The sequence below is a fragment of the Octopus bimaculoides genome, chromosome 7 (genome assembly GCF_001194135.2).
Source record: "Octopus bimaculoides isolate UCB-OBI-ISO-001 chromosome 7, ASM119413v2, whole genome shotgun sequence".
NCBI lineage: Eukaryota > Metazoa > Mollusca > Cephalopoda > Octopoda > Octopodidae > Octopus > Octopus bimaculoides.
Genome location: NC_068987.1, coordinates 48,656,769 through 48,663,516, shown reverse-complemented (window position 1 = coordinate 48,663,516; position 6,748 = coordinate 48,656,769). Strand labels below are relative to the sequence as shown.

The following is a 6,748-nucleotide window of genomic DNA, read 5'->3' as shown; positions in this document are numbered from 1 at the left end:
CTAATCCTAAGACCCTAACCCTAAAACCCTAACCCTGACCTTAAAACCGTAACCGTAACACTAACCCGAATCCTAACCCTAACTGTAACCCTAAACCCTAACCCTAACCCTAAAACCCTAACCCTAAAACCCTAACCCTAACGCCCTAGTGAAAATCGTGGTATATTTACAAAACATAGACGAACATGAGTTATATTTTAGTGAATAATTGTCTACTTGCACGTGTATGCGTTTGAGAGAGTGAGAGAGAATAGCGAGAGAGGAAGAGGGAGAGAGAGGGGGAGGAAGGAATAAAGAGAAAGAGAGGAAGGGAGAACGGAAGACAGTTATAATGTTGATATGTGTTTATGTGTATGTTGCCACAGATCACGTATGTGTGGTTGTGTGTGTTTTTACGTTTCTATGTTATGAAAAATATGTTAGAGGTAGAGGGATACAAGAAAACTATTAAATGGGAGTGAGGAAGAAGAAAGAAGACTTTGTATGTATCACTTTCTCTTCTCTCTCTCTTTCCCTCTCTCACTCTTATTCTCTATAATTTATGTTGAGTGTGTCATATATATGTGTATAAGAACGCTGTTACAAGTAGAAGGGAAGAAATATAAAAGTTGCTAGAAACAACAGCCAAATCTCCCTTAAATCTAATTACTGCACTGAAAAGTTCACATCGAGAAAATTCCATTGATGTAAAAAATTTTACGAAAAAGTGGAAAATGTGGATTTTTATAAACCTTTAAAAAGGCTTCACACAGACACACAAGTTCACATTTATTATATATAAGATGTATATATATATATATATATATGTCCGATGAATGGGAACGTGAAACTCCGAGTAACAGTTTTTTGTTATATTTCTGCTGCTTTTAAATGAAGCATATTACTCTACCTCTGGTTTTTGAGTACTCTTTCTCCACCTTGTTGCACATTTATGTGCTTACTCCGGTATATACATACATATGTATATATACATATATGTATATATACATCTATACATATACATCTGTGCATATACATCTATATATATATATATATACATATATAAACATATATATATATATATGTATGTATATGTATGCATGTATATATGTGATATAATAGTGTCAGTATTGATCGTTTCATTATAAAAACTGAAAGTGTTATCTCACATTACAATAGAGATGTTATTGTTTCACTTTTGACGCATAATGCTGAAATAGTGTAAGAGATAAGAGATTGCTCCGGGCTTGCATTAGGCAAGACATTGAAAATTTTTGGCCCATGACACTATATGGACTTTAAGTAAGGCATGTATAAAATTTGAATGAAATTTGTTGGGTAGTTCTCAAGTTTTGGTGATGCACACATAGACAGACAGATAGACAGACACACATTCTCAGTTTTATATATATATTGATATGCATATTGTCTGAATTTTATAGTGTTAATTATCCAACACAGCTGATCTTACCAATTGGTTTCATGTGAAATTATATAATAGAGTGTTAGGCAAATAAAGTAATACATAGAAATTCAAATTCAAAGGTTTCAACAAGGACATCTGCATTCCTACTTTGATGGAATGACATCATCAGTCTTCAATTTTCAATTTTACAACTGACAAAAAGAAAAATAAAGAAAAAAGAGAAAAAAGAAAAGAAATAAAGGAAGAAGAAGAATATTTAATTAAACGGTTTTGTGTAAATATGATGAAATTCCCCTGTCATTTTGTTCATTCTTCCTGGGCGTGATGTTAATAACTCACAAACATATTTCTCCTCATGCATTTTGAGGACTGAAAGTGTAACAAGTTCAGAATATTTTCCAAGAATATGCACTTTCAAGTATTTTTCAAAATTGCAGCCATCCATCTGATGTACAATGTTCTGCGAGTTTGGTCAAACTACTGTTATTGTGCCTGACATTATATCTGTGCCCATTGAACCTTTCATTTAATTATTCTGTTGTACAACTAACACAAATCAAGTTGTGCTTGGTGCATTCTGCTATATACACCAAATGGGAATCCTCTATGTGTCTCACCTTTGGTATAAGTCATAACATTTCTGTTATGATTCCTGATGGAATTGACTTGATTCATATTGTTGCATAATGAACAGGGCTCACCTCTCTTGTGGCTATTTTCAAGGTACAGCATAATAAACTCCAATGTTAGTTTTTTTGGAGTTAGAAGTAGAGGTTAATAGTTCTCTTGTATTTTAATTCTGTCTAAAGGCTACAATAAGCGACTGAGGTTGAAATGAGAATATTTTTCCACAACATGCTGGTAACTTTCATGTAACACTTTTGAAATGTCAGTGAAGTTTTGGTGCCAGTTAATCACTAAAGGAATTCTGTCACATATTTTACTTTGTTTACTAAAATTATGCATGAAAATTTGACTTTCCTTGCTAATCTTAGCTATGTCATTTTCAATTTCCTTTAATCATGATTTACTGTAACTGAGTTTCACATAATGATGTACAAAAGTATTTGCATATTTCCAGTAATCCCCTATATCAGCACAAATCCGTTTTATCCTCAAAAATTGGGATTTCAGATTTGATTGAATAATATGATGTGGATGATCAGAGCAGTGGTGGAGGTAAATGTAGGATGACATGGGCTTGCAATTAACTCTGTCACTTTTCTGCCTCCAGAAAACCTAACTTTTCTTTTTTCTGTTTTTTTTTCTTTCTTTTTTCTTTTTGCCACTTATAAAATTGAAAATTGCAGACTGATGATGTCACTCCATCAAAGTGTGAATGAAGATGTCCTTGTTCAAACTTTTGAATTTGAATTTCTATAGTTCTTAATTTCTATGTATCACTTTTCATTTTGAATTCAATAAAGCAGGCAAGCTGTTAAAATATCATTTAAACCAATAAAATATCTATTGCAATTACATCATGTTCTTCGTATTGTCTAATGACAACAACAACAAGGAGACCCTAGGCGTCGATGAAGACAAACTGGCAAGTCTATTCTGGAGGACTTTCTGGTCAGAGACTGTTATGGATCATTTCGAGATGTCTTTGGCCTGGCAGTGCTACTGAGGGGCACTACCGGTTTGAGATAAACTCTATAGGCACAGATGTGCTGTCAGATGGGCTTGTCTGAGGTGCTCGCAGAGTGTTGAAATCATTCTGCATGCACTTGTTCAGTGTCCAGGCATTGCTGACTTGTGAAGTTATGTCAAACAGCTGCTTTTGTGTGTGGGATGGATCTGTCTGTCAGCCGAATCCATAATGATGATTTCCCCACCACCTTCCTTTAATTGGTCAAGCAAGGCAGTTTTCCTTTGTCTGGTGGCTGTGCTGAAAGAGAGATTATCTGGTGGACAAGGCTGAAAGGAGTGAGGACAGAAACATTCCTCTTTGGTAAAGTCCTCAACGACTTTTTCAAGTTTCCTTTGAAAAGGAAAGTGAGGGTGGAGAGGGAGGTGCTGTCTTCGAGTGAATTTATAAAAAAGTACTTGAAAGTTGTGAAAATGGCAAGAGTGGATGGTACCACTTTCAGTGTAGACCTGTGAGTCAGAAGAAAGGAGTTGGAGAAGGTACTCATCCATGGTATTCAGGGTGATCTTGGATGGTGGGGTTCCTCGATTATCCCTAGAGGTCCTCCTGTATCAGGGGGACCCCATCACTATCGCTTTTTCCCCTCTTCTTCTAGTGTTGCATACTATGTATGCTTCCCTTCTTCTAATGTATGATGTGTATACTTTTTTTTATCATTCTATCATATGTAAACCCCAATACTTTATGACTGTCTTTGTATTGTCCCCTTCATCCTTTGCCCTGATGGTAAATAAAAGAAATCGTTATTATTATTATTATTATTATTATATTGTTTTTGCACAGCTTCTAACGCTAGAGATGTACTACAGTGTCAGGTGTTCACTACCAGTGAGCTAAGGCAGCACCCCTTATTTTTCAAGCAACATCCAGAGTATTTGAGTGGTTCCAAGCAGTGCTGTTTTCTGCAAGTGCTCCACCCTTATTGCAGCTTCTATTTGTTCCATGTACTTCTCAAGATTTTTGCTCACTGTTCCCAGGGCTCTGACAATTATTGGTATTACCACTACCTTTTTCAGCGACCACAACTGCTTAACCTCCCAAGCTAACCCGTCATATCTATTGACTTTTCTTTCTTCCTTATCACATACTTTGTTGTCAGCTGGGCATGCTATATCTATGGTCCAGCATCGTTTGCTTTCTTTCTCAATTAACACTATGTCTGGTTTCCTATTCTCTATCTCATGGTTGCACTGAATCATAAAATCCCATAGGATCTTTGCATTATCATTTTCAATGATACCTTCAGGTTTATGCTCATACCACTTTTTGCTCTGTCAAGTCCAAACTTGTTGCAAAGTGTCCAATGGACAATCCTTCCTATATTGTTGTGACGTCTCTTATATTATTTTTGGGATAGTGGCGTACATTGACTGCTAATATGCCATAGTTTCACCATTTTTTCCACAAATTCTGCTCTTATCACTTTTTGATGTGTTGTGTTGTCTATTCTGTACTTGATGTAATTGGTTCTTAATTCTTGCTCTTGGGCAGCACAGATTAGAGCCTCTGTTTCCAGTTTTAAATCATTTTTAGTTATCCATAGCCATATTTTTTTCTCTCTTTGTCTTATCTTCAGCATCCCTATGAAATTGTCAATGCATTCTTTTCTTTATCCACCTATTTTCAGTTTCATTCATTCTCAAGTGCTTGTACAGTGCTCTATCTTTGCAATCTTTCATCCTACACAAGCCTGACCTTCTTACTTCTAATAACAGCAGTTTTGTGGCATTTTTACATACTATTCTATGCTGTTTTCTTCTTCTTTAATGCTGTGTTCGCATCCAATCAGTCCTCTTCCTCCTCTTTTTCTTAGTACAAACAGTCTGTCTGTGTCACTTTTTGAGTGGGTTGAGTATCCCATATCTAGTCAACAATTTCCTTGTTTTTCTGTCCAAGCTGTTTAGTTTGTCTACTGTCCATGCGATTACCCCTGCTCCATATCTAAGGAGTAAAACTGCCCAAGTGTTGATAGCTGCAATCTTATTCCGTCTGTTTAATTTTGACTTAAGGATCAGTCTCAGTTTGCGCAAGTACCCCACCTTAAATATTTTTGCTGTTTCTTTCTCCATCAATTTATCCATTTCCAATATCCCCAAGTACATATAGCCTGTCTCTTCTAGCTGCTTCATAACCTCCCCTGATGGTATCGCTAGCCTGTCCATACATTTGATTTTTGCCTCTCTTCAAGACTAACACACCACACTTTCTCATTCCAAACTCCATTCTGATATCAGCACTGAAGGCATACACCATATCAACGAGGGAACTGACTCGGGCTTCATCTTTACCATAAAGTTTGAGGTTATCCATGAATAACAAGTGGTTGACTTTTTGTTGGTGGCTCTTGAATACATATTGGCCTTTGCTTTCCTCAGAATCAGTATTAGTGGTATCATGCACGGTACAAAGATCAGTGGGGACAGGCAATCCCCTTAGAAGATGCCTCTCCTGATTTCTATTGTCCCTAAACTTCTTCCGTATGCTGTCAGTTCCGTCCTCCACTTCACCATACTTTATCCAAGCAATCACTCAACATTTGATGCAATACTAAATAGATTCATACATTTCGTAATCCAAGAATGTGGGATCATATCGTACACTTCATGATAATCAATCCATGACATGGCTAAGTTAGTTTTCCGCCTCTTGAAGTCTCTAAGTACAAATATGCACAAACACATATGCACACATACACACATTAGTATTATTATTATAATTATGATTATGATTATTATTATTATTATTATTATTATTATTATTATTATTATTATTATTATTATCATCATCATCATCATCATCATAATCATCATCATTATCGTTATTATTATTATTGTTGTCATCATCATCATCATTATCATTATTATTATCATTATTATTATTATATGAGGATGCATGGCCTAGTGATTAGAGTGTTGCACTCATGATCACGAGATCATAGATTCAATTCCTAGACTGAATGGTGCATTGTGTTCTTGAGCAAAACACTTTATCTCATGTTGCTCTGCCATCACTTTCAGTACCTGACATGTGGTACACCATGCACCTGTTCAAGCAATGTTGATTTGATGGAGGGAGTGAGCTAACATACAGCACATAAATTTGATCACTGTAAACAAATCATTTGTGCAGGTCATTTGGCAAAAGCTGAACACTCATGTGTCGTTTTTGAGGTACCTTAATTTCAGTCATTATGTTTCAGCCTCTAAGAATGAAAAGAAAATTTGAGTTTAAACATGAATTTCAAACTAACAGGCTTCTATTGTAACAGAAAAAGATATTATTCTGTTTCAGAATGTAAGAGTGCGTGTGACAGAGCTCTTTATTCATTCTATTTTCTATTCTCGATACAATAGAAGCAGGTGTTTGAAAAGACAAACTTCTTTTGTTGAAACTCCCATTGCTATTAAAAAGATATTTTCAAATACTGAACCTACTTTGAAAGGTTGAGCATGTTTTTGTTTTTTTGTTTTTGTTTCTGTTTTTGTTTTTGTTTTTTTTTGTTTTGTTTTTTGCAATTCTGCTGATTAATTAAATTTATGAAATTCAGGTCAAACCTTCTAAATGATTTCAACCTTTTAAGATTAGACTATTCAGTTATATAACAAAAGTCACTAATATCATTAGTTCTGTGTGTGTGTGTGTGTGTGTGTGTGTGTGTGGACATGTCTTTGTGCATGTTTGTGCATATGTGT

General features: G+C 35.4%; 1 protein-coding gene across 2 annotated transcripts in view; it reads left to right on the top strand.

Moving 5' to 3' along the window:
• Positions 1-6,748, top strand: part of LOC106868486 (LIM domain-binding protein 3) — a 366,710-nt gene that overhangs the window by 236,851 nt on the left and 123,111 nt on the right. The gene's annotated exons all lie outside the window — the stretch shown is intronic.